This window comes from Manis pentadactyla, chromosome X (assembly GCF_030020395.1).
Source record: "Manis pentadactyla isolate mManPen7 chromosome X, mManPen7.hap1, whole genome shotgun sequence".
Lineage (NCBI taxonomy): Eukaryota > Metazoa > Chordata > Mammalia > Pholidota > Manidae > Manis > Manis pentadactyla.
Genome location: NC_080038.1, coordinates 138541991 through 138569391, shown reverse-complemented (window position 1 = coordinate 138569391; position 27401 = coordinate 138541991).

The following is a 27401-nucleotide window of genomic DNA, read 5'->3' as shown; positions in this document are numbered from 1 at the left end:
TGAGACTATGCCGCATGTGTAGCGCCCTGCCGACAGAGGTCCTTAACATGTGATCTGAGAATTGATATTGGCCTCTCTTGGCAGAGTGAAGCTCACCACGACTCGTGTTACCGGTGGTATTTAGACTGCTGGTGGGGATGGAGATTCATGTGTCCTTGATCTAATGCCTTTAGGTCAGGAAGGCCCTGGCAGCCGTATGGATCTCTCACGCATCCTCAAGATGACTCTGGTGATTTGTTGATCACAATGTGAGTTACTGCATATTATCGAAGTTAAAGTCACTTCCTCACACACGAAGAGACAGAGAAACAAGGTTGTTCTCTATCAGTCGTTCAAAACATCCAATCAAAGATAGAGCAGATGAGGAGATTTTTCCTGAGGGATGGATGCAAGTTGCGGGGCAGTGTTTTGCCACTGATTTTGGCTCTGGAAAAATACTTGGTACTGTCATCATGATGTGTTGTGGCAAGATCTCAGAGCTATGATTGAGAGTTTAGCTGAAGGTACACACCCATGAGACTGTGCTCTGTGCAGTGTTGTGAAGGTTCATCCCCATGACACTATGCTCTGTGTAGCGCCCTGCCGAGAGACGTGCTTATCATGTGATCTGAGAATAGATATTGGCCTCTCTTGGCAGAGTGAAGCTCACCAAGTCTCGTGTTAGTGGTGGTACTCAGACTGCTGATGGGGTGGAGATTCATGTGTCCTTGATATTCTGCCTTTAGGTCAGGAAGGCGCTTCCAGCCGTATGGATCTCTCAAGCATTGTCAAGATGACTCTGGTGATGTGCTGCTCATGATGTGAGTAACTGCACATTAGAGAAGTTGAAGTCACTACCTCACACAGGAAGAGACATAGAAACAAGATTGTTCTCTATCAGTCGTTCAAAACATCCAGGCAAAGACAGAGCAGATGAGGAGATTTATCCTGAGGGATGGATGCAAGTTGGGGGGTAGTGGTTTCACACTGATTTTGGCTCTGGAAAAATACTTGGTACTGTCATCATGATGTGTGGTGTGGGAAGATCTCAGAGGTATGATTGAGAGTTTAGCTGAAGGTACACACCCATGAGACTGTGCTCTGTGCAGTGTTGTGAAGGTCCACCCCCATGAGACAATCCCGCGTGTGTAGCGCCCTGCCGAGAGAGGTGCTTATCATGTGATCTGAGAATTGATATTGGCCTCTCTTGGCAGAGTGAAGCTCACCAAGTCTCGTGTTAGTGGTGGTACTCAGACTGCTGATGGGGTGGAGATTCATGTGTCCTTGATCTTCTGCCTTTAGGTCAGGAAGGCGCTTGCAGCCGTATGGATCTCTCAGGCATCCTCAAGATGACTCTGGTGATTTGTTGCTCACGATGTGAGTTACTCTACATTACAGAAGGTAAAGTCACTTCCTCACACACGAAGAGACATAGAAACAAGCTTGTTCTCTATCAGTCGTTCAAAACATCCAGGCAAAGATAGAGCAGATGAGAAGATTTTTCCTGAGGGATGATTGGAAGTTGGGGGACAGTGGTTTGCCACTGATTTTGGCTCTGGAAAAATACTTGGTACTGTCATCATGATGTGCTGTGGGAAGATCTCAGAGCTATGATTGAGAGTTTCGCTGAAGGTACACACCCATGAGACTGTGCTGTGTGCAGTGTTGTGAAGGTTCATCCCCATGGCACTATGCTCTGTGTAGCGCCCTGCCGAGAGAGGGAGCGATCATGTGATCTGAGATTTGATTGCTGCCTCACTTGGCAGAGTGATGCTCATCAAGACCCGTGTTTCTGGTGCCCTTCAGACCTTTGATGGGTATGGGGATTCATGTGTCCGTGAGCTGCTGTCTTGAGGTCAGGAAGGCCTAGGCAACCGTATGGATTTCTCAGGCTTCGTCAAGATGACTCTGGTGATTTGTTGCTCATGGTGTGAGTTACTGCACGATATAGATGGGAAAGTCACTTCCTCATACAGGAAGAAACAGAAACAAGCTTGTTCTCTATCAGTCGTTCAAAACCTCCAGGCAAAGATAGAGCAGATGAGGAGATTCTTCCTGAGGGAAGGAAGCAAGTTGGGAAGTGATTGGTTTGCCGCTGATTTTGTCTATGGAAAAATACTTAGTACGGTCATCGTGATGTGCGGGAAGAGCTGGGAGATACGATTGAAAGTGTGAGGGACCCGTGATGGTCCACCCACATGAGACTATGCCGCGTGTGTAGAGCCCTGCCGAGAGAGGTGCTTATCATGTGATCTGAGAATTGATATTGGCCTCTCTTGGCAGAGTGAAGCTCACCATGACTCGTGTTACTGGTGGTATTCAGACTGCTGATGGGGATGGAGATTCATGTGTCCTTGATCTTCTGCCTTTAGGTCAGGAAGGCGCTTGCAGCCGTATGGATCTCTCAGGCATCCTCAAGATGACTCTGGTGATTTGTTGCTCACGATGTGAGTTACTCTACATTACAGAAGGTAAAGTCACTTCCTCACACACGAAGAGACATAGAAACAAGCTTGTTCTCTATCAGTCGTTCAAAACATCCAGGCAAAGATAGAGCAGATGAGGAGATTTTTCCTGACGGAAGGATGCAAGTTTGGGGGCACTGGTTTGCCACTGATTTTGTCTCTTCAAAAATACTTGGCACTGTCATCATGATTTGGTGTGGGAAGATCTGAGAGCTATGGTTGAGAGTTTAGCTGAAGGTACACACCCATTAGACTGTGCTCTGTGCAGTGTTGTGAAGGTTCATCCAAATGACACTGCTCTGTGTAGCGCCCTGCCGAGAGAGGGAGCGATCATGTGATCTCAGATTTAATTGCTGCCTGTCTTGGCAGAGTGATGCTCACCAACACCCGTGTTTCTGGTGCCCTTCATGCCTGTGATGGGTATGGAGATTCATGTGTCCGTGAGCTGCTGTCTTGAGTTCAGGAAGGCCCTGACAACCGTATGAATTTCTCAGGCTTCCTCAAGATGACTCTGGTGATTTGTTGCTCATGGTGTGATGTACTGCACGTTATAGAAGGGAAAGTCACTTCCTCACACAGGAAGAAACAGAAACAAGCTTGTTCTCTATCAGTCGTTCCAAACTTCCAGGCAAAGATAGATCAGATGAGGAGATTCTTCCTGAGGGAAGGATGCAAGTTGGGAAGTGATTGGATTGCCGCTGATGTTGTCTATGGAGAAATACTTAGTACGGGCATGGTGATATGCGTGAAGAGCTGGGAGATACGATTGAAAGTGTGAGGGACCCGTGATCGTCCACCCCCATGAGACTATGCCGCGTGTGTAGCGCCCTGCCGAGAGAGGTCCTTATCATGTGATCTGAGAATTGATATTGGCCTCTCTTGGCAGAGTGAAGCTCACCACGACTCGTGTTACCGGTGGTATTTAGACTGCTGGTGGGGATGGAGATTCATGTGTCCTTGATCTAATGCCTTTAGGTCAGGAAGGCCCTGGCAGCCGTACGGATCTCTCACGCATCCTCAAGATGACTCTGGTGATTTGTTGATCACGATGTGAGTTACTGCATATTATCGAAGTTAAAGTCACTTCCTCACACACGAAGAGACATAGAAACAAGGTTGTTCTCTATGAGTCGTTCAAAACATCGAAGCAAAGATAGAGCAGATGAGGAGATTTTTCCTGAGGGAAGGATGCAAGTTGGGAAGTGATTGGTTTGCCGCTGATTTTGTCTATGGAAAAATACTTAGTACGGTCATCGTGATGTGCGGGAAGAGCTGGGAGATACGATTGAAAGTGTGAGGGACCCGTGATGGTCCACCCACATGAGACTATGCCGCGTGTGTAGAGCCCTGCCGAGAGAGGTGCTTATCATGTGATCTGAGAATTGATATTGGCCTCTCTTGGCAGAGTGAAGCTCACCATGACTCGTGTTACTGGTGGTATTCAGACTGCTGATGGGGATGGAGATTCATGTGTCCTTGATCTTCTGCCTTTAGGTCAGGAAGGCGCTGGCAGCCGTATGGATCTCTCAGGCATCCTCAAGATGACTCTGGTGATTTGTTGCTCACGATGTGAGTTACTCTACATTACAGAAGGTAAAGTCACTTCCTCACACACGAAGAGACATAGAAACAAGCTTGTTCTCTATCAGTCGTTCAAAACATCCAGGCAAAGATAGAGCAGATGAGGAGATTTTTCCTGACGGAAGGATGCAAGTTTGGGGGCACTGGTTTGCCACTGATTTTGGCTCTTCAAATATACTTGGCACTGTCATCATGATTTGGTGTGGGAAGATCTGAGAGCTATGGTTGAGAGTTTAGCTGAAGGTACACACCCATTAGACTGTGCTCTGTGCAGTGTTGTGAAGGTTCATCCAAATGACACTGCTCTGTGTAGCGCCCTGCCGAGAGAGGGAGCGATCATGTGATCTCAGATTTGATTGCTGCCTGTCTTGGCAGAGTGATGCTCACCAACACCCGTGTTTCTGGTGCCCTTCAGGCCTGTGATGGGTATGGGGATTCATGTGTCCGTGAGCTGCTATATTGAGTTCAGGAAGGCCCTGGCAACCGTATGAATTTCTCAGGCTTCCTCAAGATGACTCTGGTGATTTGTTGCTCATGCTGTGAGTTACTGCACGTTATAGAAGGGAAAGTCACGTCCTCACACAGGAAGAAACAGAAACAAGCTTGTTCTCTATCAGTCGTTCCAAACCTCCAGGCAAAGATAGAGCAGATGAGGAGATTCTTCCTGAGGGAAGGATGCAAGTTGGGAAGTGATTGGTTTGCCGCTGATGTTGTCTATGGAGAAATACTTAGTTCGGGCATCGTGATATGCGTGAAGAGCTGGGAGATACGATTGAAAGTGTGAGGGACCCGTGATGGTCCACCCCCATGAGACTATGCCGCATGTGTAGCGCCCTGCCGACAGAGGTCCTTAACATGTGATCTGAGAATTGATATTGGCCTCTCTTGGCAGAGTGAAGCTCACCACGACTCGTGTTACCGGTGGTATTTAGACTGCTGGTGGGGATGGAGATTCATGTGTCCTTGATCTAATGCCTTTAGGTCAGGAAGGCCCTGGCAGCCGTATGGATCTCTCACGCATCCTCAAGATGACTCTGGTGATTTGTTGATCACAATGTGAGTTACTGCATATTATCGAAGTTAAAGTCACTTCCTCACACACGAAGAGACAGAGAAACAAGGTTGTTCTCTATCAGTCGTTCAAAACATCCAATCAAAGATAGAGCAGATGAGGAGATTTTTCCTGAGGGATGGATGCAAGTTGCGGGGCAGTGTTTTGCCACTGATTTTGGCTCTGGAAAAATACTTGGTACTGTCATCATGATGTGTTGTGGCAAGATCTCAGAGCTATGATTGAGAGTTTAGCTGAAGGTACACACCCATGAGACTGTGCTCTGTGCAGTGTTGTGAAGGTTCATCCCCATGACACTATGCTCTGTGTAGCGCCCTGCCGAGAGACGTGCTTATCATGTGATCTGAGAATAGATATTGGCCTCTCTTGGCAGAGTGAAGCTCACCAAGTCTCGTGTTAGTGGTGGTACTCAGACTGCTGATGGGGTGGAGATTCATGTGTCCTTGATATTCTGCCTTTAGGTCAGGAAGGCGCTTCCAGCCGTATGGATCTCTCAAGCATTGTCAAGATGACTCTGGTGATGTGCTGCTCATGATGTGAGTAACTGCACATTAGAGAAGTTGAAGTCACTACCTCACACAGGAAGAGACATAGAAACAAGATTGTTCTCTATCAGTCGTTCAAAACATCCAGGCAAAGACAGAGCAGATGAGGAGATTTATCCTGAGGGATGGATGCAAGTTGGGGGGTAGTGGTTTCACACTGATTTTGGCTCTGGAAAAATACTTGGTACTGTCATCATGATGTGTGGTGTGGGAAGATCTCAGAGGTATGATTGAGAGTTTAGCTGAAGGTACACACCCATGAGACTGTGCTCTGTGCAGTGTTGTGAAGGTCCACCCCCATGAGACAATCCCGCGTGTGTAGCGCCCTGCCGAGAGAGGTGCTTATCATGTGATCTGAGAATTGATATTGGCCTCTCTTGGCAGAGTGAAGCTCACCAAGTCTCGTGTTAGTGGTGGTACTCAGACTGCTGATGGGGTGGAGATTCATGTGTCCTTGATCTTCTGCCTTTAGGTCAGGAAGGCGCTTGCAGCCGTATGGATCTCTCAGGCATCCTCAAGATGACTCTGGTGATTTGTTGCTCACGATGTGAGTTACTCTACATTACAGAAGGTAAAGTCACTTCCTCACACACGAAGAGACATAGAAACAAGCTTGTTCTCTATCAGTCGTTCAAAACATCCAGGCAAAGATAGAGCAGATGAGAAGATTTTTCCTGAGGGATGGATGGAAGTTGGGGGACAGTGGTTTGCCACTGATTTTGGCTCTGGAAAAATACTTGGTACTGTCATCATGATGTGCTGTGGGAAGATCTCAGAGCTATGATTGAGAGTTTCGCTGAAGGTACACACCCATGAGACTGTGCTGTGTGCAGTGTTGTGAAGGTTCATCCCCATGGCACTATGCTCTGTGTAGCGCCCTGCCGAGAGAGGGAGCGATCATGTGATCTGAGATTTGATTGCTGCCTCACTTGGCAGAGTGATGCTCATCAAGACCCGTGTTTCTGGTGCCCTTCAGACCTGTGATGGGTATGGGGATTCATGTGTCCGTGAGCTGCTGTCTTGAGGTCAGGAAGGCCTAGGCAACCGTATGGATTTCTCAGGCTTCGTCAAGATGACTCTGGTGATTTGTTGCTCATGGTGTGAGTTACTGCACGATATAGATGGGAAAGTCACTTCCTCATACAGGAAGAAACAGAAACAAGCTTGTTCTCTATCAGTCGTTCAAAACCTCCAGGCAAAGATAGAGCAGATGAGGAGATTCTTCCTGAGGGAAGGAAGCAAGTTGGGAAGTGATTGGTTTGCCGCTGATTTTGTCTATGGAAAAATACTTAGTACGGTCATCGTGATGTGCGGGAAGAGCTGGGAGATACGATTGAAAGTGTGAGGGACCCGTGATGGTCCACCCACATGAGACTATGCCGCGTGTGTAGAGCCCTGCCGAGAGAGGTGCTTATCATGTGATCTGAGAATTGATATTGGCCTCTCTTGGCAGAGTGAAGCTCACCATGACTCGTGTTACTGGTGGTATTCAGACTGCTGATGGGGATGGAGATTCATGTGTCCTTGATCTTCTGCCTTTAGGTCAGGAAGGCGCTTGCAGCCGTATGGATCTCTCAGGCATCCTCAAGATGACTCTGGTGATTTGTTGCTCACGATGTGAGTTACTCTACATTACAGAAGGTAAAGTCACTTCCTCACACACGAAGAGACATAGAAACAAGCTTGTTCTCTATCAGTCGTTCAAAACATCCAGGCAAAGATAGAGCAGATGAGGAGATTTTTCCTGACGGAAGGATGCAAGTTTGGGGGCACTGGTTTGCCACTGATTTTGTCTCTTCAAAAATACTTGGCACTGTCATCATGATTTGGTGTGGGAAGATCTGAGAGCTATGGTTGAGAGTTTAGCTGAAGGTACACACCCATTAGACTGTGCTCTGTGCAGTGTTGTGCAGGTTCATCCAAATGACACTGCTCTGTGTAGCGCCCTGCCGAGAGAGGGAGCGATCATGTGATCTCAGATTTAATTGCTGCCTGTCTTGGCAGAGTGATGCTCACCAACACCCGTGTTTCTGGTGCCCTTCATGCCTGTGATGGGTATGGAGATTCATGTGTCCGTGAGCTGCTGTCTTGAGTTCAGGAAGGCCCTGACAACCGTATGAATTTCTCAGGCTTCCTCAAGATGACTCTGGTGATTTGTTGCTCATGGTGTGATGTACTGCACGTTATAGAAGGGAAAGTCACTTCCTCACACAGGAAGAAACAGAAACAAGCTTGTTCTCTATCAGTCGTTCCAAACTTCCAGGCAAAGATAGATCAGATGAGGAGATTCTTCCTGAGGGAAGGATGCAAGTTGGGAAGTGATTGGATTGCCGCTGATGTTGTCTATGGAGAAATACTTAGTACGGGCATGGTGATATGCGTGAAGAGCTGGGAGATACGATTGAAAGTGTGAGGGACCCGTGATCGTCCACCCCCATGAGACTATGCCGCGTGTGTAGCGCCCTGCCGAGAGAGGTCCTTATCATGTGATCTGAGAATTGATATTGGCCTCTCTTGGCAGAGTGAAGCTCACCACGACTCGTGTTACCGGTGGTATTTAGACTGCTGGTGGGGATGGAGATTCATGTGTCCTTGATCTAATGCCTTTAGGTCAGGAAGGCCCTGGCAGCCGTACGGATCTCTCACGCATCCTCAAGATGACTCTGGTGATTTGTTGATCACGATGTGAGTTACTGCATATTATCGAAGTTAAAGTCACTTCCTCACACACGAAGAGACATAGAAACAAGGTTGTTCTCTATGAGTCGTTCAAAACATCGAAGCAAAGATAGAGCAGATGAGGAGATTTTTCCTGAGGGAAGGATGCAAGTTGCAGGGCAGTGTTTTGCTACTGATTTTGGCTCTGGAAAAATACTTGGTACTGTCATCATGATGTGTTGTGGCAAGATCTCAGAGATATGATTTAGAGTTTAGCTGAAGGTACACACCCATGAGACTGTGCTCTGTGCAGTGTTGTGAAGGTTCATCCACATGACACTATGCTCTGAGTTGCGCCCTGCCGAGAGAGGTGCTTATCATGTGATCTGAGAATTGATATTGGCCTCTCTTGGCAGAGTGAAGCTCACCAAGTCTCGTGTTAGTGGTGGTACTCAGACTGCTGATGGAGTGGATATTCATGTGTCCTTGATATTCTGCCTTTAGGTCAGGAAGGCGCTTGCAGCCGTATGGATCTCTCAGGCATCCTCAAGATGACTCTGGTGATTTGTTGCTCAGGATGTGAGTTACTCTACATTACAGAAGGTAAAGTCACTTCCTCACACACAAAGATTCATAGAAACAAGCTTGTTCTCTATCAGTCATTCAAAACATCCAGGCAAAGACAGAGCAGATGAGGAGATTTATCCTGAGGGATGGATGCAAGTTGGGGGGTAGTGGTTTCACACTGATTTTGGCTCTGGAAAAATACTTGGTACTGTCATCATGATGTGTGGTGTGGGAAGATCTCAGAGGTATGATTGAGAGTTTAGCTGAAGGTACACACCCATGAGACTGTGCTCTGTGCAGTGTTGTGAAGGTTCATCCCCATGACACTTTGCTCTGTGTAGCGCCCTGCTGAGAGAGTTGCTTATCATGTGATCTGAGAATTGATATTGGCCTCTCTTGGCAGAGTGAAGCTCACCAAGTCTCGTGTTAGTGGTGGTACTCAGACTGCTGATGGGGTGGAGATTCATGTGTCCTTGATCTTCTGCCTTTAGGTCAGGAAGGCGCTTGCAGCCATATGGATCTCTCAGGCATCCTCAAGATGACTCTGGTGATGTGCTGCTCATGATGTGAGTAACTGCACGTTAGAGAAGTTGAAGTCACTACCTCACACAGAATGAGACATAGAAGCAAGCTTGTTCTCTCTCGGTCGTTCAAAGCATTCAGGCAAAGATAGAGCAGACGAGGAGATTCGTCCTTAGGGAAGGATGCAAGTTGGAGGGCAGTATTTTACCACATATTTTGGCTATGGATAAACACTTAGAACGGTCATTGAAATGTGTTATGGAAAGAGCTGGGAGTTATGTTTCAGAGTGTTTTGGAGCCAGGGAACTTTCACACATCTGAGACTATTCCGGGTGCAGCGTTCTGCCCAGAGTGGTGGTTACCATGTGGTCTGTGTCTTGATTTTTCTCTCTGTGGGGAGATTGATGCTCACCAATACCCGTGTTTCCAGTGGCCTTCAGACTGCTGCTGGGGATGGAGATACATGTGTCCCTGAGCTGCTGCCTTGAGTTCAGGAAGGCCCTGGCAGCCGTATGGATCTCTCAGGCATCCTCAAGATGACTCTGGAGATTCGTTGCTCACGATGTGAGTTACTGCACATTATAGAAGTTAAAGTCACTTCCTCACACAGGATGAGACATAGAAACAAGCTTGTTCTCTATCAGTCATTCAAAACATCCAGGTAAAGATAGAGCAGATGAGGAGAATTTTCCTGACGGAAGGATGCAAGTTGGGGGGCAGTGGTTTGCCACTGATTTTGGCTCTGGAAAAATACTTAGTACTGTCTTCATGATGTGGTGTGGGAAGATCTCAGAGCTATTATTGACAGTTTAGCTGAAGGTACACGCCCATAAGGCTGTGCTCTGTGCAGTGTTGTGAAGGTTCATCCCCACGACACTATGCTCTGTGTAGCGCCCTGCCGAGAGAGGGAGCGATCATGTGATCTGAGATTTGATTGCTGCCTCTCTTGGCAGAGTGATGCTCACCAAGGCCCGTGTTTCTGGTGCCCTTCAGACCTGTGATGTGTATGGGGATTCATGTGTCCGTCAGCTGCTGTCTTGAGGTCAGGAATGCCTTGGCAACCGTATGGATTTCTCTGGCAACCTCAAGATGACTCTGGTGATTTGTTGCTCATGGTGTGAGTTACTGCATGTTATAGAAGGGAAAGTCACTTCTCACACAGGAAGAAACAGAAACAAGCTTGTTCTCTATCAGTCATTCAAAACATCCAGGCAAAGATAGAGCAGATGAGGAGATTCTTCCTGAGGGAAAAATGCAGTTTGGGAAGTAATTGGTTTGCCACTGATTTTGTCTTTGCAAAAATACTTAGTACCGTCATCGTGATGTGCGGGAAGAGCTGGGAGATACGATTGAAAGTGTGAGGGACCCGTGAAGGTCCACCCCCATGAGACTATGCCGCGTGCAGCGCCCTGCCGAGAGAGGTGCTTCTCATGTGATCTGAGAATTGATATTGGCCTCTCTTGGCAGAGTGAACTCACCACGAGTCGTGTTCCTGGTGGTATTCAGACTGCTGATGGGGATGGAGATTCATGGGTCCTTGATCTTGTGCCTTTAGGTCAGGAAGGCCCTGGCAGCCGTATGGATCTCTCAGGCATCGTCCAGATGACTCTGGTGATTTGCTTCTCATGATGCGAGTAACTGCACGTTATAGAAGTTGAAGTCACTACCTCACACAGGACGAGACATAGAAGCAAGCTTGTTCTCTCTCGGTCATTCAACACATCCAGGAGAAGATAGAGCAGATGAGGAAATTCTTACTGAATGGAGGATGAATGTTGGGGGCAGTGGATTGTCAGTGTTTTGGGCTCTGGAATAATACTTAGTATGGTTGTCGTGATGTTTGCACAAAGCGCTGGGAGCTAAGTTTGTTTGTGTCAGGGTGCCTGTGAAGGTCCATCCCCATGACACAGTGTGATGTGCAGCGCCGTGCCGAGAGAGGTGATTATCATGTGCTCTGAGATGTGACGGTCACCTCTCTCGGCAGAGTGATGCTCAACAAGCCTCGTGTTTCTGGTGGCCTTCAGACTGCTGCTGGGGATGGAGATTCATGTGTCCCTGAGCTGCTGCCTTGAGGTCAGGTAGGGCCTGGCAGCCGTATGGATCTCTCATGCATCCTCAAGATGACTCTGGTGATTTGTTGCTCATGATGTGAGTTACTGCACATTATAGAATTGAAAGTCACTTCCTGACACAGGAAGAAACATAGAAACAAGCTTGTTCTCTATCAGTCGTTCAAAACATCCAGGCAAAGATATAGCAGATGAGGTGGTTCCTCCTGAGGGAAGGATGCAAGTTGGGAAGTAATTGGTTTGCCGCTGATTTTGTCTATGGAAAAAAACTTAGTACGTTCATCGTGATATGAGGGAAGATCTGGGAGATACGATTGAAAGTGTGAGGGACCCGTGAAGGTCCACCCTCATGAGACTATGTTGTGTGCACCTCCCTGCCGAGAGAGATGCTTATCATGTGATCTGAGAATTGATATTGGCCTCTCTTGGGAGAGTGAAGCTCACCACGACTCATGTTACTGGTGGTATTCACACTGCTGATGGGGATGGAGATTCATGTGTCCTTCATCTTCTGCCTTTAGGTCAGGAAGGCACTGGAGCCGTATGGATCTCCCAGGCATCGTCAAGATGACTCTGGTGATTTCCTGCTCATGATGTGTGTACCTGCATGTTAGAGAAGTTGAAGTCACTACCTCACACATGACGAGACATAGAAGCAAGCTTGTTCTCTCTCGTTTGTTCAAAGCATTCAGGCAAGATAGAGCAGACGAGGTGATTCTTCCTGAGGGAAGGGTGCAAGTTGGGGGGCAGTGGTTTGCCACAGATTTTGGCTATGGAAAAACACTTAGTACGGTCATCGAGATCTGTTATGGAAGAGCTGGGAGATACGTTTCAGAGTGTTTTGGAGCCTGGGAAGGTCCACACATCTGAGACTATTCTGGGTACTGTGATCTGCCCAAAGAGGTGCTTATCATGTGATCTGTGTCTTGATTTTTCCCTCTCTGGGGAGAGTGATGGTCACCAATATCCGTGTTGTTGGTGGCCTTCAGACTACAGCTGGGGATGCAGATTCATGTGTCCCTGAGCTGCTGCCTTGAGTTCAGGAAGGCCCTGGCAGCCTTATGGATCCTTCAGGCATCCTCAAGATGACTCTGGTTATTTGTTGCTCATGATGTGAGTTACTGCACGTTATAGAAGGGAATGTCACTGCCTCACACAGGATGAGACATTGAAGCAAGCTTGTTCTCTCTCTGTCATTCAGCGCATCCAGGAGATGATAGAGCAGACGAAATTCTTACTGAATGGAGGATGAAAGTTGGGGACCGTGGATTGTCACTGATTTGGGATATGGAATAATACTTAGCATGGTCATCATGATGGGTTGCACGAAGCGCTGGGAGGTACGTTTTTGTGTGTGAGGAAGCCCGTGAAGGTCCACCTCCATGAGACTATGCAGTGTGCAGCGCCGTGCCGAGAGAGGTGATTATCATGTGTTCTGAGATTTGACGGTCTACTCTCTCGGCAGTGTGATGCTCCACAAGAATCGTGTTTCTGGTGTCCTTCAGACTGCTGCTGGGGATGGAGGTTCATGTGTCCCTGAGCTGCTGCCTTGAGGTCAGGAAGGCCCTAGAAGCCATATGGATTTCTCAGTCATCGTCAAGATGACTCTGGTGATTTGCTGTTCATGATGTGAGTAACTGCAAGTTATAGAAGTTGAAGTAACTGCCTCACACAGGACGAGACATAGAAGGAAGCTTGTTCTCTCTCGGTCGTTCAAAGCATTCAGGCAAGATACAGCAGACGAGGTGATTCTTCCTTAGGGAAGGATACATGTTGGAGGGCAGTGTTTTGCCACAGATTTTTGCTATGGAAAAACACTTAGTACGGTCATCGAGATGTGTCATGGAAAGATCTGGGAGATACGTTTCAGAGTGTTTTGGAGCCCGGGAAGGTCCACACATCTGAGACTATTCTGGGTGCAGCGTTCTGCCCAGATAGGTGCTTATCATGTGATCTGTGTCTTGATTTTTTCCTCTCTGTGGAGAGTGATGCTCACCAATACCCGTGTTTCGGGAGGCCTTCAGACTGCTGCTGGGGATGGAGATTCATTTGTCCCTGAGCTGCTGCCTTGAGTTCAGGAAGGCCCTGGCAGCCCTATGGATCTCTCAGGCATCCTCAAGATGACTCTTGTGATTTTTTGCTCATGTTGTGAGTTACTGCACGTTATAGAAGGGAAATTCACTTCCTCACAGAGGAAGAAACATAGAAACAGGCTTGTTCTCTATCAGTCGTCCAAAACATACAGGCAAAGATAAAGCAAATGAGGAGATTCTCCCTGAGGGAAGGATGCAAGTTGGGAAGTAATTGGTTTGCCGCTGAGTTTGTCTATGGAAAAATTCTAAGTATGGTCATCGTGATGTGCGGAGAGAGCTGGGAGATACGATTGAAAGTGTGAGGGACCCGTGAAAGTCCACCCCCATGAGACTATGCCATGTGCAGCGCCCTGCCTAAGGAGGTGCTTATCATGTGACCTGATAATTGATATTGGCCTCTCTTGGCAGATTGATGCTCTCCACGACTCATGTTTCTGGTGGCATTCAGACTGCTGATGGGGATGGAGATTCATGTGTCTGTGATCTTCTTCCTTTAGGTCAGGAAGGCACTGGCAGCCTTATGGATCTCTCAGGCCTCGTCAACATGACTCTGGTGATTTGCTGCTCATGATGTAAGTAACTGCACGTTATAGAAGTTGAAGTCACTACCTCACACAGGATGAAACATAGAAGCAAGCTTGTTCTCTCTCGGTCATTCAAAGCATTCAAGCAAAGATAGAGCAGTCGAGGAGATTCTTCCTGAGGGAACGATGCAAGTTGGAGGGCAGTGGTTTGCTACAGATTTTGGCTATGGATAAACACTTAGTACGGTCATCAAGATGTGTTATGGAAAGAGCTGGGAGATATGTTTCAGAGTGTTTTGGAGCCCGGGAAGGTCCACACGTCTGAGACAATTCAGGGTGCAGCGTTCTGCCCAGAGTGTTGCTTATCATGTGATCTGTGTCTTGATTTTTCCCTCTCTGGGGAGAGTGATGCTCACCAATACCCGTGTTTCGGGAGGCCTTCAGACTGCTGCTGGGGATGGAGATTCATGTGTCCCTGAGCTGCTGCCTTGAGTTCAGGAAGGCCCTGGCAGCCGTATGGATCTCTCAGGCATCCTCAAGATGACTGGTGATTTGTTGCTCATGATGTGAGTTACTGCACGTTATAGAAGGGAAAGTCACTGCCTCACACAGGATGAGACATAGTAGCAAGCATGTTCTCCCTCGGTCATTCAACGCATCCAGGAGAAGACAGAGCAGACAAGGAAATTCTTACTGAATGTAGGATGAACGTTGGGGGCAGTGGATTGTCACTGATTTGGTCTATGGAATAATAGTTAGTATGGTCATCATGATATGTTGCACGAAGCGCTGGGAGCAACATTTGTGTGTGTGAGGTAGCCCGTGAAGGTCCACCCCCATGAGACTATGCATTGTGCAGCGCCGTGCCGAGAGAGGTGATTATCATGTGCTCTGAGATTTGACGGTCACCTCTCTCGGCAGAGTGATACTCAACAAGCCTCGAGTTTCTGGTGGCCTTCAGACTGCTGCTGGGGATGGAGATTCATGTGTCCCTGAGCTGCTGCCTTGAGGTCAGGTATGGCCTGGCAGCCGTATGAATCTCTCATGCATCCTCAAGATGACTCTGGTGATTTATTGCTCATGATGTGAGTTTCTGCAAATTATAGAAGTTAAAGTCACTTCCTCACACAGGAAGAAACATAGAAACAAGCTTGTTCTCTATCAGTCGTTCAAAACATCCAGGCAAAGATAGAGCAGACGAGGAGATTCGTCCTTAGGGAAGGATGCAAGTTGGAGGGCAGTGGTTTACCACAGATTTTGGCTATGGAAGAACACTTAGAATGGTCATCGAGATGTGTTATTTAAAGAGCTGGGAGATACGTTTCAGAGTGTTTTGGAGCCCGGGAAGGTCCACACATCTGAGACTATTCCGGGTGCAGCGTTCTGCCCGGAGAGGTGCTTACAATGAGATCTGTGTCTTGATTTTTCCCTCTCTGGGGAGAATGATGCTCACCAATACCCGTGTTTCTGGTGGCCTTCAGATTGCTACTGGGGATGCAGATTCATGTGTCCCTGAGCTGCTGCCTTGAGTTCAGGAAGGCCCTGGCAGCTGTATGGATCTTTCAGGCATTTTCAAGATTACTCTGGTGATTTGTTGCTCATGATGTGAGTTACTGCACGTTATAGAAGGGAAAGTCACTGCCTCACACAGGACACGCTTGTTCTCTCTCGGTCATTCAACGCAACCAGGAGAAGATAGAGCAGATCAGGAAATTCTTACTGAATGGAGGATGAAAGTTAGGGGCAGTGGATTGTCACTGATTTGGTCTATGGAATAATACTTAGTATGGTCGTCATGATGTTTGCACGAAGTGCTGGGAGATACGTTTGTGTGTGAGGGAGCCTGTGAAGGTCCACCCCCATGAGACTGTGTGGTGTGCAGCGCCGTGCCGAGAGAGGTGATTATCATGTGCTCTGAGATTTGACGGTCACCTCTCTCGGCAGAGTGATGCTCAACAAGCCTCGTGTTTCTGGTGGCCTTCAGACTGCTGCTGGGGATGGAGATTCATGTGTCCCTGAGCTGCTGCCTTGATGTCAGGTAGGGCCTGGCAGCCGTATGGATCTCTCATGCATCCTCAAGATGACTCTGGTGATTTGTTGCTCATGATGTGAGTTACTGCACATTATAGAAGTTAAAGTCACTTCCTCACACAGGAAGAGACATAGAAACAAGCTTGTTCTCTATCAGTCATTCAAAACATCCAGGCAAAGATAGGGCAGATTGTGAGATTCTTCCTGTGGGAATAATGCAAGTTGGGGAGCAGTGGTTTGCCACTGATTTTGTCTATGGAAAAATACTTAGTACGGTCATCGTGATGTAGTGTGTGAAGAGCTCAGAGCTACTGTTGAGAGTTTTGCTGAAGGTACACACCCATGAGACTATGCTCTGTGCAGTGTTGTGAAGGTCCACCCCCATGAGACTATGCTGTGTGCAGCGCCCTACCGAGAGAGGTGCTTATCGTGTGATCTCAGACTTGTTTATTTCTTCTCTAGGCAGTCATGCTCACTGAGACTCGTGTTTCTGGTGGCCATCAGACTGGTGGTCGGATTAGAAGTGCTTCTGTCCTTGAGCTGCCTCACTGGAACACAGGAGGGCCCTGGTGAACCCCAGAAGTGTTCTGAGGCCTCCTCACGGTGCTTTCAGTGGCCCACTCCTCACCTGCAACACAATCAGAAGAGAGGAGGTGAACATCCTTTCTAGCTGATGAAGGGAAGCCAGGAACAAGCTAGCTTTCTTTGGGTGCTTTGAGTCATCCATGCAAACACTAGCACATGAAGTGTTCCTGAGTGAGAAACGTTTACACGGTGAAGGGCAGTGGAGTGTTTTCATCCAGGGTTATGGATAAATCTGGGGTATCTATGAACTGATGTGTTCGAGAGAGGAAAGCTTCACTCGTGTGTGCAGGAAAGATTATGCAGGTCCTCTAATTTGAGCCATGGTGCTTATGCACTGCCCTGCCCAAAAAGGTATGCATCACATAGCTTAAGTATAATATATGGCTTTCTGGGCAGAGTAATGCAAAACAGGAAAGACCACTGTGGTGACCTTCGACTAGGGATGGAAAGGCATTGCATTTGTCTTTGAACAATATGCGTTGCAATATGTGGGGCCCCTTAAGCCGCCTGACTCTGCCTCTCTCTGTGTGCCTCGAGAGGATTTCAGCGGTCTTTTCCTGACAATGTGAGCACCTCCAGGTTAGGGAAGAATCAGCTGATGCCTAATAGAAAAAGAGCACACCAGGTACAATATCGTGTTCTGTGGTGATCCAGATTATATTAGAACATTTAGGGGTATCATTATTGAGTTTTAGATTTAAATTTATGAACAGTTCTTTCACATGGTAATGGTTATGTAAGTCTTGTGTACATTCATGCTGTAGATGAGAGATATATTTGCTTTATTTAGATAGTATGTGCAATTCCTTCTCATACAGTCATTCTTTGTGTGGTGAGTCCTCTTTCCATAAAAGTGTTTATAACTTTTATTGATGTAATGATGTGCATCTCCAGTTGAGTGATGATTAAGAAGCACATTTTTCTTGGCTGTTTTTTGTCTTTTACCATTGATGGTGGAGAGTTTAATGTCATTGATGTGCCTTGCCCCATCGTTTGTGTATGTCTCTCAATTTCAAGTTGTTTAAGCTCTAATAATGGCCGTTGGTCCATTGTGCCTTCTTCCAACTTATAGCAACATGTTCCCCTGATTTCTTTTGTGCAGGAAATATATACAGCTTTTCTCACAGGTATCTGGAAGGAGTGTAGTCAGTTTATGCCTAGCCATCATATTTTTGGATTTTTATTGTTAACATTTTTTCATTTCATACATCTTCTTTTCTGATTTGTTTATGGACAACAAACATTCCAATTTTTTCTTACTCCCTTTTTTCCCTAACCAATTTACTTTTGAACATTAATTAATATTCAGGTTTTATGGTAGTACTTATGGCTTCTGGTATAATTTTCAGGGAAACTTATACCATATGCTTTCTCTCTAAATCCTTAAAGTCATGAGTAATTTTGAAGTGTTCTTTTGCAAACGTTGGTTTTATTCAAAGAATTGTACTCTAATATAATTATTGGAAAGTAAGGTATTTTTCTCTTCTAGGTTTGGTATGAACTCTTCCTTAAGTACTAATTTCTCAAGAATTTTAGGCATGAGAGAAAAGGGATAGTTTTAAGAACTCGATCCATGTTTTTATTAAGAGACTTTTTTATGTGACGTTCAAAAATGGAAATCAACATGAAATTCTGAAGTATATTACCTCCTGGCCAGATATGTCTATTCCATTGTTTGTTGTGTTGGTATCACAGGTGTTTGCCTATGTCCAAAGCCATGTAGTTGTACACATAAAATACATGCAGTGCCTTGTATATCAATTATACCTCAATAAATTTGTTAAAAAAGAAAGAAAATCTAATATATTACCTCCCAAGTAATCAGCCCTTCAGCGAGTGATTCATGATTACCACGGCTACCACCTACTGCTGCTGCTACTATTAACATCACTCCAACTAGTATTAATATTCCTCCTACCGTGTTTATCAGGAGCATAAAGAACACTTCACATGATCACCTTTTAACAGGTCATATCCCTTTCAATTGTAATGCTTATGACTTGGCTATACCTAGAACAAATTGTTAAGAAATATATTGCCTTGTTTATATTAATGGGTATTTTTAAATTCTCAGCCAATTGATTAAAATGAGGAAATTTTTAATAATTTAATAATATCCTACAAGAAACATGCTCCATTCAAGCACATTTCTGACCAATTCTGAATACTTTCTATTTAACACAGATATATTTTTGATGTGGCAAGAAATGTATAGGTATCCACATTGAGCTGTTATTTCCAGGGTATAACAGTTAATTTCTGTTTCATATATTTATTGATATATATTCTTTTTCTCAGTTTGTTCATTGTTTAGAGTACCTTGTCTATATTCATGCCTAGATAATATATTCATTTTCACTTAATTCAAGCCTTGAAGAGTAAAGAAACACATTGGGGAGAGTATATGTTAATGACTGTAATAACAAATTTTTTTATTTTTGTCCACCATAATTCCAAATTGTACATCAGAGCTTTATCAATGAATCTCTTGCTTTGAACCATGCTTCTTTACTTCTTCATCCTTGATGACACTCTTTGAATGATTACATTTTATGTTGATGATATAGTTTCCTTCCTGTTATTGTCAGAACTCACTATCTCCTCTGTTTAGGTCAGTCTTGTTGACTTTCACTGTGTTAGACTTGCATATGTTGCTGACTTCAGATTGGTAAAAAAAGGAACGTTCTCTATACCTCCAGGAGCAAGGGTGCTTCCAGTTGATGCAGTTGGTTTTTCTAGCCACCTAGAACCCAGGCACTTGGAGAACTCTAGCATGAGTGATGGGCAGGCCATAGTGAAAGCAGTTCTAACTTAAATGCAGGGTTTCTCTGTTTACTTGTGAGAAATTTGCTTTTACAGTAGAGGAAATGAATGGTGTGATAAGTGTGATAATATAGTCTCTAATTCTAAATTTAATAAGTTTTATATAATGAGGTGTGTTGAAGATGAATTTAATCTGAATACAGTCTGAGTATGCAGATTGGCAAGTAAGTTAGTATTAAGCTAGTGTTAGAAATGATCATTATTTATGTATTAATAATTTTGGCTTTACTGATGTTTCACTTAATAACCGTTTTCATACAGGTATAAAAGTTGGTAAGAGTAAAGAGACTTGGTTATTTAACCAAAGAAAGTGAGGGTTGAATAATGATTTGGGGGTTTTTTTGTATTTACTTTTCATGATAAAGTTAGTTTTATTTCACAGTGTCCAATGAATCCAAGAGATATTTGTATAAATTTCTATATTCCATATCTATTTTAAACTTCATGTTGTGGTACCTCAACAATCAAATCCATTCAAATCCAAACACACACCATGATGTTAAACTTTATGTGTCATCTTGTCTATGCTGTGGTACCCAGTTTTTCACACACTAGTTTAGATGTTGCCATGAAAGCATATTTTCAGATAAGATTAACATTCAAATCACCAGACTTTAAATAAAGCAGATTACCCTCTATAATGTCGTGAGCCTGATTCAATCAGTTGAAGGCCTGGTCCCCTAAGGAAGAGGGAATTTTGCCACCAGACTGCCTTTGGAACCTAAGATGCAACATCAACTCCTGTGGGTATCCATCCTGCCAACCTGCCCTGCACATTTAGGACTTGCTAGCCCCAACAATTCATGAGCCAACTCCTTAAAATAAATACCTCTCTCACTCTTGTTCTTGTTCTTGTGTTTGCATGTGTGTTTAAAAATCTTATTGGTTCTGTTTCCCTGGAGAACCCTGACTACTAATACATGCTCCATTTCACCTTGAAAGAAGCTGATTTGTGTTTTTATGAGTATGTGTTATGTGGCTGCATTTTTCAACAAATGGAATCACACACTGATTTCTGTGTGATATGGTCAAACCATGAATGTGAAAACATTGATACCCTATATCAAAATTTCTTTTTCTGGTTTAGGTTTTAATATGTAACTCTACTTAATGGTATCTCTTTTAGGGTTGGTGATATAAACTAAGGATGCAATTCTTGTAACCATTTACATGTTTCCTCTTATGCTACAACATACAATTCTTTTTTAGCAAAGTCTCCAGGAGTTATTTGGGCATTAACTCCATATATTAATTTCTCTACCTTTGACATAACATGTAAGGTCTGGCATGTGAAATGATCCTCCTTATTCTTTCTGTTTGAGGATTTCTGGGACAATGTGATTCGTTCATACAGAGGCATTACAAAATAGCATCACTTTGTCAGATTTCCTTGAATGTAATGTTTACCTTCCTGACTTTGCTTTTGCAATGAGGTGATTTGGGGAAAATGCAAATCTTTACAAAAGAACTTGCTTATCTTCTGATGTGGGTATATGCCATATGGATCTTGTTTTCTTTAGCAAAGGCATGCATGCTGTGGTTCTCTTAAGTATCTAGAATGGATGTTGTTAGTGTATTCCTAGCCCTTTCATTGTTTTTTATGCTGCTTACATTTCTCTTAGCCCCATCATCTTTGCTTTGATTATTGGTGGTGGACAGGTAACATGCCTAGTTTTGAAACCTCAACTTACTACTCTAGCAGTTCTTATCATTATGTTTTAGCCCACTTTAGTTGGATAATTGCATTTAAACATTTTATGAAGTAGAATTAACATGAAATAACACATCAACGTGTTATGAACTGCTTCACAATGAAATAGCTAAATAGGTGGATAACACCTTAATGGTTAATATTTTTAGTTCCATCTTCCTAAGTCTGTCCCAGACTTTTTTTTACATTGACTCATTTTTATTCTGAGAACTTGGTAGTAATAGTAACAACTGGAGTTCCAAAGGACTTGGTTTTCAGCACATCCTGTTTCCCCACTGTGTCCTCCCAAGTCACTGCTGTCTGGAGACTTTTTCATATGAAAAACAGGACACTTTGGTCTATGGGTTACTTAACATCTTGTAAGAAAAATTCCTGCAACAAATTCCTTCTTGACATTCAGGTAAATTTGCAAATAGAAAATTAACATGACCTAATTAAATGGTTTTTGGCACATATGGATGTAATCTGATGATAATTGCTTTGGTTCTGTGTTACTTTCTTAAGTTTCAAAAGTATTTTTAAATGTTGCCTTGCGACAAATCAGGGCTGTAAAATTATTAAATGTTTATTCAGTTCTGGGTAGCTGTGAGTGTATAACCACAGAAATGTTTCATGTACATTGTCTTCCAGGTACATAATTACTCACCAAATGATGCTTATTACTACTTTACTAATATAACCATAGCTAGTACTAGTATGACTAATTTTACAAATATTGCCAGTATGTAGTTCAATTTTTACATTCTATCAGGAAGGAACTCTACCTGTCATATATATATATATATATGTATTTGTATGTATATAAATATACAAACTAAGTACATTTATATAAATTTAGATACATTAAATAAATATCAAAGATATATACATTTGAAGTTATGGTTTACAAAAACAGGATCATGCTATATACCTTCTATTCAATACACCATGGATATCTCCACTGGTAAATAGGATTTTTAAAGTTTGTTTCAAATTCCTACACTTTAAACCATGCAAACTGCATGATGATGAGGAAAATGCAGTGAGGATTTTATTTTCCCTCTCAAATAAAGAACTAACTAAACCCTATTGCAGCTATCCATTTTCTTCCAGTGAACTATGATTCTTTAACCCTATTCCACACTATTTCAATAACTGTAGATTTAACATAGACAATGAATTTCAGTATCTTGTATATTTTCTACCTACTTAAAATTTTCTGAACTACTTTATTATTTTTCTAAAAGATGTAATTCATTCTCTGGGTTGATTACAATAATATTATCTTTGTGCTTTATGTGTTGGTTTCCTACATTAATTTTTTTAAAGAAACAGTATTTTCTTGGCCTAACTCTACAAAATCAGTAAAATCAAACATTGAAAGCATGGTAACATCTCCGTGCGAACTCTCTATTCCGAAGTTTTTCCTTTGGCATGTTTTAGAATTCAGCTCATCGTTTTTTTCCAAGCCGAAACACACACACACACACACGTATATGTATGTATGTATGTAAATAAAATGTATTTTCTGTGTGTCATGGTCAGAAAATCTGAAGGTTACTTAAGCTTAGGTTTTCAAAACAATTTTCTCTTTCATATGACATTCTTTGAGATTTACTGTAAAAGAAAATTTATCATTTTTTCACCTAGATATCAATTTGTAATATATATCATTTTAACTATCATTTTAAACTAGAGTTTAGCAGTTGTAGACAGCTTTATTTATTTTGAAGTAAAGTTTACAGTGAAATTCATAATTCTTAAGTGAATTTTCAATAAGAATTTTCTTAATTCATACACCTGTGTAACTCAAACCCCTACCAGGTTATAAAATATTACCATCCCTCCAAGATTCCCTTGTGCCCTTTCCCACTCCAACCCTAAAGGGAATCACTACCTTAACTTTTTTCTACCACAGATTAATTTTACATGTTCCAGAACCTCATGTAAATGGAATAATAGTATGTACTCTCTGGGCACAGATTTTTTTCTTCCATAGGCAAACTGCTTCTGAGATCTAGATCCTTTTGCTGTATACATCAGTGTTCCACTGCTTTTTATTGCTGAGTAGTATTTCATTACATGGATATATCTGTTTGTTTACTTATTCTCCTACAGATGGACACCTGGATTATTTCTAATTTGGGGCTATTATAAATATAATTGCTGTAACTATCCATGTACAAGTCTGTGGACATACATTTTCTTTCACTTGGGTAAATACTTAAGAGAGCACATGCTGGTTTATAGGGAAGGGTATTTTCAGTTTTATGAAAAATTGACAGACCTTTGCCCAAAGTGTCCTAAATCTTTACACTGCCACCAACAATGTGGGACCATTCTAATTGTTTACCGTCTTCACCAACATTGTCAGCTATCAAATGTTCTTTGCTTTTAGTCATTCTGGTGGATTATAGTGGTATCTCTGTGGTTTTAATTTGCATTTTTTCTGATGCCTAATGATATTTACCTCTTAACATTTTCCTCTTTATTGTTTACTAATATATTGTTTCTTATACAATACAATTCACCTATTGTAAGTGTAAATTTTGATGGATTTTAGTAATAGTATACAATTAAGTATACATAGTCAAGATACAGAACAGTTCTATCATCCTAAAAAATGTCCTCATATTCCTCTGAATTCATTCTCCTTTTCCAGCCCTGGCTTCAAGCAACTGTTGAAATGCCCTCACACAGTAGGTTTGCCTTTTGTAATATTTCATATCAATGAAATATTTTTTTATCTTCTTTGACTCAGCATTTGAGATTCATCTATGTTATTGCACGTATCAATTGTTTATTCCTTTCTGCTGTTGGATTGAATTTTCTGGTATGATGTACCAGAATTTGTTTGTTCATTTACCAGTTTTCAGACATTTGATTTGCTTCCATTTGAGGGCTATTATGAATAATGTTGCTGTGTATGTTTAGGTACATGTTTTTGCATGAATATGTATTCTTATTTCCTTGGGTAAATAACTAAGAGTAGAATTACTGGGTCATATAGTCCACATATATTTAAACATATAAAGTATTACCATACTTTTTTTCCAGTGCAGCTAAACAATTTTGACTTCACACCAGCAATGGATGAGAACTATACTTTTCCCATAAACTCAACATCAGTTAGGAATGTTAGTCTTTTTTTATTTTACCCATTCTACTGTGTATGCAGTGGTATTATACTTACATTTTAGTCTACATTTATCTGATGGCTATTGATGTTAAACATCTTTTTACAAATTTATTAATTACATGTCTATCTTTTGTAAGGTGTCTACAGACTCTGCTTATTTATTGAGTCATTTATCTCCTTACTGAATTGTATCAGTTCTTTGTATATTTTGGATACAATCACATGGTTGGATATGTGTTTTGGGACAATTTTCTCTATGGCTTGCATTTTTGTTTTCTTAACTATGTAATTCAAATACCAGTTTTTTAATCTTGAAGTCCATTTTATTAAGTTATTCTTTTACTTTTTTGTGCTTTTATTTTCTTTTTAAGAAATATTTGACCTAATACACAAAGATTTTATTCTATATTTTCTTTGAGAAATTTAATAATGTTCTGTAATCCATTTTGATTTAACTTTTGTGTATGATGTGAGCTAAAGGTAGAGGTTAATTTTATTTTCCATACAGACATCTAATTTTTTCAGTACCATTGAAAATGCTCTCTTACCTCAATTGAATTTTGCTGGCAAATTTGTTAAAGATCAGCTGACCAAACATTTTTAGTCTATTTCTGAGCTCCTCCATTCCATTGATATATACATTTAACCTTAAAACAATGCCACATTGTCTTGAATACTAAAGCTTTGTAGTAGTTCTTGATATCAGGTAGTATAAATCATCCAAATGTGTTCATTTTTGAAATTGTTCATATATTAGTAGGTTCTTTGTCTTTTCACAAAACCTACAATTGAAACTACCAATTTATTCAAAAAAGCTTGTTAGGATTTTGATTGGGGCTGCATTGACTGTATATATTAATTGAGATGAGTTAACATCTTAAAAAACTATTGAGTCTCTTCCAATCCAGGACTATGACACCTCCCTCTATGTATTTAGTACTGTAATTTCCTTTGCAATGTTTTATAGTGTTTTCCATTGTAGGTTTTCCACATTTTTATTTAATTTATCCCAACATAATTATTTGCTATGCCATTGTAAGTGAAGTTTATTTAATTTCATGTTCTAATTGTTGCTTTTTCAAGACATACAGTTGATTTTTTATATAGTGAAATTTGTATCCTACAACCTAGTTAAATTCATTTATTAGTTTTAGAAGCTTTTGTGTAGATTCCTTAGAATCTTCTAAACATGATTATGTTATCTGCAAATAAAGACAATATTAGATTTCTATTCCAAAAATGTATTCCTTTGATTTCTTTTTCTTCCCTATTGTACTGGTGTGTACCTCCAGTATAATGATACATAAGTGCACTAAAAGCCAGTATTTTAGGCTTGTTCTCAATCTTAGGTGAAATGAATTGAGTCACCACTGAATGTACTGTTAGTTGTATGTTTATCATAGATATCCTTAATTAGGCTTTCCTTCTACTTAAACCCTTAGAAGAATTTATTTTTAAAATAAAAGGGTGTGTTTTTTCAGCATCTATTCAATTATATTATTTTTTCCTTTTCCTTTGATTTTAGAATGTTAAACCAATCTTGTGAGATACAGAAATATTACTCCTATATATCACTATTCCCTCTTCTTCCTTTTATACTATTATAGTTATACATATTTGTACATATCACAAACCCAACAATATATTGCTATAATGATTTCTTTATATTTTATGTGTATTAAAGAAGCTTAGAAAAAAAGGGCAAGTGTGTGCTTACAGTTTGCTATTTTAGCATACTTACCATTTCTGATTATTTCTGTGGATTTGAGTTAACCATACAGGGTAATTGACTTATTCTAACACACACAACTTTACTTCCACCCACCCTCTTTTTCTGTTATTTTTTAAAATATTACTTTCTATATTTTATATACACTCAAGTACAGTATCTATTTTTTCCAGTTTTAATTAGGAATAATTGACTTACAACACTGTATAGTATATATCATACATTTGTTTTTAAATCAGGTAACAGAAAGAGGGAGGAAAAAATATGCCTTTATACAGTTTTTTGTTTGTAATTACATATTTACATTTATCAGCCTTCTTGTTTTTTCACGCAGATTTTAATTAACATTGGGAGTCTCTTTCAGTTTAAGAAGCTTCCTTTAATATTTCTTACAAGGTGGGTTCACTAGCAACAAATTTTGTTTATCTGAGAATGTCTTCATTTGATTTTATTTTTTGGAAAGGTAGTTGTCCTGGATATAAGACTTCTGGTACAAAAGTCTTTTGATACAAGACTGAACATACTTATATTTCATTCTTTTATTTCAGCACTTCAGGTATGTTATTCCCATGCCTCCTAGCTTCCATATTTCTCTGATGAGTAATCAGCTCTTATTCTTAGTGGGGTTCTTCTATACATGACAAGTTATTTTTCTCTTTGTAATTGCATTTCAGCATTTTTACTATGACAACTGGATATAAGTCTCTTTGCACTTTTATAGTACTTAGAATTTGTTGGTTTTTGTTTAAATGTATGCTTTTCATCAAATTTGGAAAAACTTGAGCCACTGTTTCTTTGAATAAATTTTCTGCTCTTTTCTTCCCTCTTTTCGTATTGCTATCACATGTATGTTGATGTTCTTAATGGTGTCCCACATTTCTCTGAGGCTTTGTTCAATTTTCTTTACATTTTTCCTGTTTTACATGTTCTATAATCTCTATATATCTTCATGTTTGCTTGTTTTTTCTGCCAATTCAAATCTGTTGTTAAACTGTAGTGAAATTTTCATTTCAATTATTATAATTTTTAATTCTGGAAATTCTGTTTGGTTCTTTTAAACAATTTCTATGTCTTTATTGGTTTGCTCTATTCAGTGAGATACTGCCATCATAGCTTCTTTACTTAGTTAAGCCTGATTCCTTTTAGGTCTTTGAACATATTTATAATGGCTGCTTTGAAGTCTTTGTCTTTTAAAGACAATATATGGGCTCTCACCAGCAGTTTCTGTTATCTGTTTTTATTTTTCTATATGTGTCATGCTTCCTATTTCTTTGTATATCTTGTAATTTTTTGTGGAAAATTTAATGTTTTAGGTAATATATCAACTCT